The sequence below is a fragment of the Pezoporus occidentalis genome, unplaced genomic scaffold (genome assembly GCF_034315485.1).
Source record: "Pezoporus occidentalis ecotype Australia unplaced genomic scaffold, CSIRO_AGI_Poc_V1 ctg4, whole genome shotgun sequence".
Lineage (NCBI taxonomy): Eukaryota > Metazoa > Chordata > Aves > Psittaciformes > Psittacidae > Pezoporus > Pezoporus occidentalis.
The window spans coordinates 9,609,079-9,620,341 of NW_026915724.1; positions in this window are offsets into that span (position 1 = coordinate 9,609,079).

Genomic DNA, 11,263 nt, shown 5'->3' on the forward strand with positions numbered 1-11,263 from the left:
TCATAGTTTCAGTTCTTAATCTTTGAGTGCTATGTAAATAACTGTATTCTACAACATGGGTCTTCTGTATTGTAAACTTTCCCTTGTACAAACATTTTCATTCACAATAGAGCTCAATGCTGTAGAGAAATATTTGACCTAAGCCTTTAAAAACATAGTTCATTTAAGATCTTATCCTACATCTCCAACACTCACAAAACAGCTTATGGGTATCATAGTGAGTTTGGCACCTCTTAGAATCTGACATTACTTATTAATGAAACAGACCAATTACGATAGCAAAGACAGCATGCAAATCATTGCAAAAACATTAGTTAACGAACATTTATAGCATTTTCATGAGGAAATTGTATTAGATGTATTAAATGTGGAAAAGGCACAAGAGAGGCAAAGTATGTGAGGATACAGTGACTGAGAGAAACATCAAATTCCACCAACCACAATGGTACCAAATTATTTGCTTAATTTAGATAACTTTTTGCTGTTTCAGGAAAACTCATGAAGTTTCAGGAACCATGGAAATCCAAGGCCAGATTTAGAAGATCTTAGGAACAGTTCCAAATCCTACACTCAGGCCAAACAATCTATGCAAATTATCAAATTATGTAATAAAAATCCAGGTTGTTACTTATTTTGAATTACATGACAGGCGCAATAAAGTGTTACTGAGAACCTTTCTGAGAAACACTGTAGTTTAGATTATTGTTTAATTTAAATTGCTGCAGTTACATGAAAACAGAGGAATGCTCCGGTGAATCAGGGCATAATATAATGCCTAAAATACACCACATAATATACTCATATTTCAGCATATAGATGAACAACTTCTTGTCTGAAAGACAAACTGATTTTGCAGAGCAAAATACCAAAGCAAATACCCTGGCCAAGTCCCAGGGTTCTTTTTCTTGTCTTTTAAATATTCTTTGCAGGTCTTCTTCCCGGCATCAGAAGACAAGAAAAAAATTAGAGATGCAGAAAGTAAATCAAAACTATATTATTTTTTTCTTTAAGAGTTCCAAAATTAACAGTGATCTGCCATTAAAACAAATAAGTAGGATGATAGCTATCAAGCTCTGATAATGAAATTTTATTTTTTAAATAGAGTAAGGATTCCTCCTTCTCCCACATTATCTCCTCCTCTTCAGATCTCCTCCCACATCCTACCTCTGCATTCCAACAATGAACCAGTAACAGACTATTTCAAATGCAGGAATAATGTAGCCTTTACCTAACCTAGGTAAATGACAGCAGAATCTGGGTAACAGCATAACTCTGCATCTGGCCCAAACTTTTCTTCTGTTTAAAGAGAGGACCTGCTGCTCAGATAGGATTATGGAAGGCAAGGTGCAATGGGAGGTAGTGTGTGTACAGCCTGTGTCTAGGCAAGACCACCAGTTGTCTCAGTTTTCTTGTGACTTTCGTCGCCTGTGGTGTCTTCCATGAAATCTGACAATAAGTGAGAGTCTCAGCTTCATTATGAATAACTACATCTCCACTCATCTTACTCACAAAGACAGTTCTGATAAGACTAACCCAGAAGTGCCCTGACAACTCACAACCCAGGTGCAAATATATCTAAAACCAGAAAACCTTCTTTTAATACCATCATTTTCAGATGCTGAACTGGGGATTTAAAGAAGCGTGGAGGTGGTAATTCTAGATTTTTTCTGTTAGTGGAAGGGAATAATATTTGATATCTATAAGAATATCTATCACAGATCTCTCTGGGGTAGATAAATGATTCAAGTGATATTTCCTATTCTGATTTCCTCTCTATTGTTTCTCACAAGGTAAGCACAGCTTCATATAAATAGTGCATGTAAAAACTGTAGTAAAATCTTTATCAAGTAGCATACAGAAAAACAGTCAGAATATTAGTGTGTTCAGAAAAACAGTAAGCTGAAATTGTAGGGTATGGAAAATGTGCACAAAGTGACAAAATCCTGGAGCTCTGTATCTGTGGTCAGTGACCAGAAGCTTTCACAAGCAGTCTCTGCTTTCCTTACTTACCCGTTTCCCTGTTGCACATGATGATGCAAACTACTGCAGTTGAAAAACGCATGACGGACAGGATTTACAAAGAGCCTTAAAGCAAACAGAAACGGTTTTAAGCAGTGCCACCCGGAGGTGCAAGAGAGCTTTTCATCTCCCGTGGCATCAAGGCACATCCAGGTTCTACCTTTTATTCCATCTATAACAATAGCATAAATGAAAAATTCCTTGATTGGCTTAGAGTCCTGTAATGGAAATGGTCCTTGAGAGCACTCACCAGTGGGTGGTGGAAGGAGTGTAATCTTCACTGAGCCAAGTCCTATCCTAAATTTAAAGTGTAGTTTACTTACCTGAGCCCCAGGTAAGGGCATAACCTCATGGTTCATTTAGTCAGCCCAGGGAATCATTCTCTTGCCTCTGTCACAGGGCTGGGTGTTTGTGCTGTGCTGTAGCAAATTCAACATTCTGACTTCTCTTCCTTGAATATGCTACCCCAATGAAGCTACATGAAACTGACCCGCTGGCCACCTTAGTGGCCTTCCACTGTAAACACAGCAGTCTTTCTTGTAATGAAGTCTCCAAAATGGACACAACATTCTAGCTGCAAGTCAGATAAACTCTGACAGGAATTATGCTGCATTCATGTGAGGAAACTGCAGAACCCCTTGAGGTCCTCCTTCATCTGTTGGCACTCACTGATGTTCAGTGTAACATACATACATGCCTTAACAAAAATCAAGTCTGAAGAGGTCTATCCCTAGGTAGGACTCCATTCCCTAAGAAAAGCTTATGTCCAGCACCTATAATAAGTATATAATACATAATATAATATGATATATAATACACGCACTGACCACCCCATCAAAGCCTGTTTCCAATAAAAACTCAAAGCAGCAGCAACCTTTGCAATGCAACCTGTGTTACATTGTCATATCACAATGTGGTGGCACAATTTGCTTCTAGAAATATCTCTTGTGGCCCCCCTATATGGGCTTATCACATAGCAAACACACCTTAGAGTAATCTTTAGAAAAAGTCTTCACAAAATCATGTAGAAGTAAAACATAAATAATTGAAAAGAAAAAAGGAGAAAATGTTGCCAGAAAACAAATTACTCCTTCCCATTATCTTCACTATTGATGCAATGAGGTAAATGTCAACCTAATGTAATTAAAAAAAAAAAAAAAAAGAATGAAAGTAAAATAATGATGGAATAAAATAAGTAATATGTGGTGAAAAAAGGGAGTTATTTGGGTAAGTCTACTGATGCATCAGAGCAATGTAATCTGACAAGACACCTCCTACTTAGCCAAATAAGAATCAAGAGGAGCTGTACGGTCAGCTGATATTAGAAACAAGTTCACTGGGTTTGTACCTACTAATTTCAAGCGAACAGAAGATTTAACACTTAACTTTAACACTTAAGAGCTCAAGGTTGTATATAAATGGAGATTCCCATTCCTCTGCTAGGCTTCAGCCCTCATGTACTTCCCATCCAGCAATTGTAGCAAGTCATCCCATTGATATGCTGCACTGTAGTAAGCACCATACCTGTTTTCAAGAGCAAATTATAAAGTGACAGAGGATAACAAAGTCAGTGGCACTTTTAACACGTTTCAAGTTGTCTCTTGCAATAAGGACACAATTCTCATACAGCAGCTCTTTTCCTCCTGCAGAAACCTGTGTTTTTTACCAAAAAATGTAATAGGCTGCTCTGTGTTTTTCCATATTCCAAAATTGCCAGATGGTTTTAAAGCTGATTTCTAAATCTTACTCTTCCTATGTCTTTTTAACAAGGTCTATCCTGAAAAATACAACAGCATGAAACTTAAAAAATATGAATATGAAGAATCGAGTACTGCCAAGCCATTCAGTGTTGAGATTTTGATGGCACTAACAGGGCTCACTGGCCCAAATCAGCTTCACCCAGGACCCTGCCCAGGGCCCAGGATCCCATCTCAGCCCCCGCCCCAGCAATGCTGCAGCAGGGCCAGTCTCCATCCCCTCATCACCTCCCCAAGGAGCTGCCCCTCTCTACCTCACTTCTGGCCAGGGTGGTGGGATGGGTCAGCCTGGGAACACCCCATGGCTCCAGATGCCCTGGCCCCAGAGAGCTACCCCTCCATGCCACACCCTGACATTCATAAGTAGTTAAACAGACAACCCCTTCAGCCTACTGAGATAGCTACAGCACTGTGTAGCTACTTAAAATCAGTGAGTGGCATAATAGCCACAGTTGTGAAATTCCCCTAAAAGCCAGCACTAAAGTACATGAGCACAGCAACATTATCACCTGTCAGATGCTGCATCTCAAGTCTCTGTCACTGAGAGTACTTCAAATGTGAGAAAGATGAAGGCAGAGTAATATGAGAAGGCTATTTGATTACGATGACAGTTAATCTTTACATATATCCTATTAAAGTTTACAGTTGTTTTTTGTTTATTTAGAAGGTTTTTTGGCTCTCTCTGCAGTGTAAGCAGCTATACAAGACAGACAGTTTCAACAGTCCTGTAAACATATGCTACCAAAAATAAACATGTTAATTATGCTCTGAAGGTTCTGCTCCACCACAATGAAAGCATAAAGAAGAGAAAAATGAACACAGGCCCATACGGCAAAGACTTCTACAACTGCAGGAGAAGTGTGCTTCTGAAAGAGAATTACACCCAAATCAAAAATATTTAGATTCAAGTTGCATAAAACCAGACATTTTTTGTATGGCTTTAGAATATCTCTCGTTTGTCATTAAAAGGTTATGTGCAGATTTAGAAGGACTTTAACATTAATATTAGAGTCACCCTTATGCTGACTTTCTGTGCTGTAAGTAATAAAGTTTCTAAATATCACCTTTTTTTTTTTTTAAATAGTGAGATCAGTAAGATGCCTTGTGAAATTTTCAGTTGCAGGTACACGTCCAGTGGCAAAACTACCATAAGCAACACATATTGAAACCATGAATCTGAAACATTTCTTATGTCTATTTTTACCAATGATATAAGCATCAGAGTACACTGGAATAGTTGAAGAACAGATAAGAGAGAAGGCAGGACACGGAATTCCAACAAATCTGCTTTCAAACACTCCGCTCCTCTCTAAATTAGGGCTTGTTTTACCCTTACATCTCGATTTTTCAAATAGTTCAAATAAACAGTCCAGAAGACACTGAGCTCCATCAGAATACTTGACTCAGCATCACAGTGGAACCCAGTGCTTAGATCAACACAATATTGTTCAATTGTTGATTGAAGGGATGCCACCCTTCAATCCAACCAACAGCTGGAGCACAGACCAAGCATAAAGAAAACATCTGACTTAATTGTCAGAGGAACAGGACACTATTGTATTACCACTGTTTTAAGGGATAACCTTCCTGTTGCCAGAATACCTTCTTCTCCTTCATAAATCAGTCTTTGCTTCAAAGAAAATATGTAGTTGGACAATGCTGATCTGAATGGTTTCTTCTTCCTCTTTAGCTGGAATCTATATCACAGATATCAATCACACACACAAGGCAAGCAAAGGAAAACAACCATGTTTCCACTCCAGAATCCTACTAAGTAGTTTCCATGAGTCTGGCAGAAGACGGCTTATCCATCTAAGAAAAGGTAGACCTGGGATCCTAGCTCACTGCCAGTGAAGAAAAACCTTTTCTCTGAAACAAAGAGCATCTTCCATTGCTGTAGAATGATCCACAAAAATTCCACAAGCATGTACCACAAAGGCTCTTGGTTTCGCCTGTACCGTGCTTTCCACTTCACAGAACAGTTCAGCTGCAATGACGTTAATGAAAGAGCTAAGAGTTTCCCATGACTATGTTATTGAAAGAAGTAAAGCATACATATCACTTCAGTGCGGTTGTCTACAATGGTTGCATGCTTCTGTCTATACAAACACATTATAAATGAATCACCTCACATTTGAATAGCTTCCATTAGATGTAGCAAGCAGAAAGTTTCTTCCATTAATGCCTTCCATTAGGCCTTTTAAATTCTCCCCCTTTGCACCAAAGTGAGCAAAGACACTATTTAACCCTATGCAAGCCATTCAGCTGCTTCTTATACTCAGTCTCGTGGCTCTGAGATCCAGCTAGCACCATGCCAGCTGAAGCACAATGTGCTCAGCCATAGTACATCTTCACATTCCAAACAGCAACTAACAAGGTTTTCAAGTTAAGCAGAGACTGTGTTTAAAAATAAGCAGTAATTCACCTGAATAAAAAGCATTATGCATTTACCACAGACACAACACTTACATCATTAATTGTAATAAATGCTAAGAGCATCTCTTTAATAGTCTGCTCTTGGCATGCGTCTTTTCCTATTACACACACAGTTTCACCATCTTTGTTACCTCAGGACAGCAAAATCTAAAGGATCAAAACCTGAATTTTTTGGTGAGCAAACAGTAGCATGATGGTGAAAGTAGTTTAATGCACACAGCCACTTTTCTGTACAACTAAAATAACACCTAGCTGACAGCCATGTCATTCAGTAGGGAAACACATTAATCTTGCTTCTGAATTTCCTTATGTCTGCAAACCGTTGATAAAAGCAATCAGGTTTGGCATACAAGTATATTTGTTTAAGTCGTGACAGAATTTCAGACCCTACCCTTTGCCAGACCTACTCCTACAATTTCAGAGAAGCTCCTCAGTCAGAAATGCATCATCCTTGTCTCCCCCTTTCTCAAAAAGTGCCTTTCAAACACATTGTTGTTACCCCAAATCCTGACCTTCAGTAGTACTTGTTAGTCCACTTGAAAGCAGACCAACCATCCTCATCTCCAAAATTATCATACTCTGTCATATGAGAAAGATGTTGCTGTATCTAATTTTTAGTTATAAGTCACCAAGTCATTGAAATACACAAAAGGACTGAGCTCCAAAAGCAAAGGTCACAACTTTTAGCATATTCCTGGTACTCCAAAATGTATATACATTTTTAAGTCCTTTGACTTCATTATTTCTTGGTTTTCATTCCAGTACTCTGGAAGGGCTTCCACTGAGGTGGAGAACACCAAGGGCTTCCACTGAGATAATTGACCACTCCAATAGCAAGTGAAAGATATCAAGGAGGATCTGCTTTTCAACAAGCAGAGACATGAAGTGAGCCAGTATTTAGGGCTGTATGATTAAATATATATATATCAACAGTGTTTAGGAAGAGCAGACTGATGGAGGCAGTCCTGCAGTGCCAGTGTGAAGGCTGAAGACTGTGTGGCTGTCCCAGGATTATATTCATAGTACAGAAATGTACTAAATTTAATTTTTTCACCAGTTACATATGGTGAAGACTAACCTGTTTGTATCACTGCTAAGGCTTAATTTGTCAAAATAGCTTTATATCTAAAACACAGAGCTTTAGCATCATTACGCTCATAAAACATCCCTTTACAAGCTTTTCCCTTAGTTCATACCAATGAAAAAACAATTTCAGATCTTATTTCACCTCTTCATACACTCCTTCACTTTAACATGTACAATATATATTGCAAATTGTTTAACGTAACTCTTAGCCACTTCATACAAACACATTTCTTCACACAGATCAACAATTTATTAACAGCAACTATTAACATCTCTTTCTAGCTGTATCAGACATCTCTAGACACATTCTAGAGCATTTCTAAGATGAGCAACATGTCACAACAGGTTGAATAATAGTCACAGGCATAGAAGCAGTATCTTGTTTGCTCAGTTGCACCTAAGTCACACTAAGTCCTACAGCCTTCTTTACTTGCATTGGACAGAGATATCACAGAATCATAGAATAGTTAGGGTTGGAAAGGACCTTAAGATCATCTAGTTACAACCCCCCTACCATGGGCAGGGACACCTCACACTAAACCATACCACCCATGGCTTCGTCCAACCTGGCCTTGAGCACTGCCAGGGATGGAGCATTCTCAACCTCCCTGGGCAACCCATTCCAGTGCCTCACCACCCTTACAGTAAAGAATTTCCTCCCTATATCCAATCTAAACTTCCCCTGTTTAAGTTTTAACCTGATACTACTTGTCCTATCACTACAGTCCCTAATGAAATGAAGAGTCTCTCCCCAGCATCCCTATAAAGATATCTCTAATGTTTTCAAATACCTTTTCCCTGATCAAAAAAGACAAACTAATACATGATTGATAAGTTAATACTAATAGTACTGCACATTAAGAAAGTCTTTGTAAATCTCCCAAAAGCAGTGCTTTGGGGAAGTGTATTCCTTGAAATCAAGGGGAGTTACTTTCTACAGCTGTAATGATAGTACAAATATAGAACAAAACCCCTGCAAGCCTTGCAAAGCTATTTATAGTGCTGGGGTTTGCCCTAGTGGCATCTCCCATGTTCAGTTACTGAATTCAGGTTTTAATGGTTTTAGTGCAGAAATCTCCTCTCTTTTTACACTACCACTATATTTCCTATGCTAACGAAGTCATTGCAAATAACACATTCATGAAAACCTGCCTATTTAATAACATCTGCTTGCCACGATGACTTAAAACCCTGGATTGTTTCACAAATGTTTATATATAGACTGGCTGCACAGCTCTAGATGCTGCAGCAAGTCTTCCACCTGCTGGACAAAAGGCAGCAATAAGCTTCCTTAACAGGAAACAGATGCAACAAATATCTGTGAGCTACACAATGACTCCCCCCCCCCCAAAAAAAAAAACAACATCAAGGTTCCCTTGTTCTTGTCTAAGTGCACTAAGTAAATAAATAAAGGTGAAAATGCAGCCATCTGATTAAAAGGGTACAAAGAGGTCAAGCACTTGTGGCCGAGCAGGACCTGTTCTACTTTCCCAGTATTCCTGTTTTAATTAAACTGTTCCTATGAGGTCTCTCTATTTGTGCTTTTACAAAGAACCTTCATTAATTGAACCAGAAATGCTAGAGGTCTTTGCCTTTGTGGCTGTTCTGGAATGATAACTGCCTTAATAAAGCAAGTAGAGAAATTTCCCTCTTCGGTTTCTTTGCCTAGCGCAGGTGGTTGGCTAAATCAGAATATGATGTATTCTGTAATACTAAACCAGCTGAGCAATTGACATATCTGTGTCCAAGCAGATTCAGATTGGATGCCAGGCTAAGCATTGAAGGCTTTTAACTCCCAAATCAGCCCAGAGGGAGGCCTATTTCACTTCTCATACATTCCTTCCCTTTAATACATACAATATGTATTACGAATTACAAAAAACTCCCCTGATGCTCCAAGCAAGGTAAGCAATACCCCTTGACTGGAGGGGTGGGTGGGGATACTGCCTGTTGCTGAACCTGTGTCTCAAGAAGACATGAAAAAGGCTTTCAGTAGTGTTTGGTAGCTCTCTACCAAACTCCAGGATGTTGTCTACTGATTCAAAGAAAAAACAGCATGATCTTTACTAAAATTCACTTAATTCTTTCGAAGCTCAACCAGCTCTTTTATGATGTAGTTTTCTTTGAGACTCCAGCAGCATTGTTCCCTGAGGTATTGCCTAAGCCTTGAGCAAATCAAGGATGCAAACAAAGAGGCTGCAGGTTTGTTTTGGTGTCATCCACTCTCCTTTAAAACCTACACGTTACTGAGAAGGGGGAAGGTTGTGAAATTGCAACTCAAGTTAGGAAAAGATGGCTTACAAAATCTCGTGGGAGTATTCAGAAATCTTAAATGGGATTAGCAGGCATCACCAATAATGACATCTGAGCCATAATATGGGCTTTATAGTTTTTGATCTTGATTAAAAAAGCTTGAGAATTTTTGGCAAAGAAAAATTATGCTCATTACACTGCCCTTAGCGATAACAAATACAAACAGGGCTCAGTGTAATGAAATTTATGTTCAGAAATTAAAGACCAAACAAAAGGTGCTGATGAAGCTCATACATTATAAGACCTCATATGTTATATGGCCACAGGCGCCACAAAAGAGTCATCTGCTTATATATGTACACTTCTGCAGGAACATGCATATAGAGATGCATATATTAATCAGCTACTTTAAAGGGTCAGTTTCACAAAGCTAAATATAGTTTAGCGAAACTAGTTGCAAGAATTTTTTTTTTTAAAGGATAATAATTCGGAAATGAACCAGTTGCTCAAGAAGCCAAAATCTGAGACAAATAATTTTAAAAGTAAATAAAATTACATAGAAGAAAACTAATGACATGCATAAAAGCCAGCAATAAAAAAAAAAAAAAAGAGAAAAGATTGAGAAAGATTTTTAATTAAACTAAGAGTAAAGTCAGTGTAATAGTATTACAATAAATCTGCAGTCATAATGCAAACACAACAGAAAGGTACAATGAGTAGTTCACCAACTTGTTTTATGCACAGGTAATCACATGCAGTCATACCATAAGGTTGATGAAATTCTGTTTTCTTTCAGTAGTAATGAAGAAGGCTTCTATAAAAAACTTACCAAAGCTGGATAATTTTTCAACAGCTAGGAACCGTGAGTTAGAAAAACAAGTGTCAGAGGAAGAACATGTCACAATTTTCAGATCAGAGAAGGCTGCAGAAGATTCAGGACACTATAAAAAAGCCAGTTTGTGTTACAATTAACGAATATAGTTGGAGTAACTTCAGTGCCTGCAAACTTCTTGAAAATCCTGGATAAAACAAAACAGTGCCTGCAGCAGGACTCAGCCAATAAAAATGCTCAGAATGGTAATTACATGCTAATTTATGTGTGTTTACTTTGGATCATGGCAACTGGTTTAGCAGACTTTTTTGATGGCATTACAAGTCCATCTGATAATAACAAATAGTGTCAATGCAACATATTCAGATCATCAGATGAAGGCACTCTCATACCTGCTCCACTTGTACCCTGCGGTGGCCAGCTGAAGGCCAGCCTGGCTGTGTAATTCCCATCTAAAAGTGGTGGAACGTGCTTTTAAGCAGGATACTGTTCAGCACTGGACTAACAGAGACACATAGTACCTGGGCATAAACTGTGTTTTTAATGGGATTCCATAGGACCAGCTCTTATCTCCTCCAACTTCACACTTCTGGAAGAAAATAAAGTCTTTACAGGAGATGTGAAGGCTGGGGAAAAAGTAAATAACAGAAAGGGCAGAGTTCACTGATGCAGAGCAATCAAGATCACATGGACACAAGCATTCCCAATGTATTTTAAGATAAGCAAATGTAAAGTCATACACAGGAACAAAGACAATGACTTTTGCTTTGGTACTCAGAAAAACTGGAAAGGGTCGTCAAATGAACATGGATTTTTTAGACAGTTGTGTGCCCAGAGGAGCTACTCTAATTCTGGGATGTTCAAGAAGAGGAATATGAAG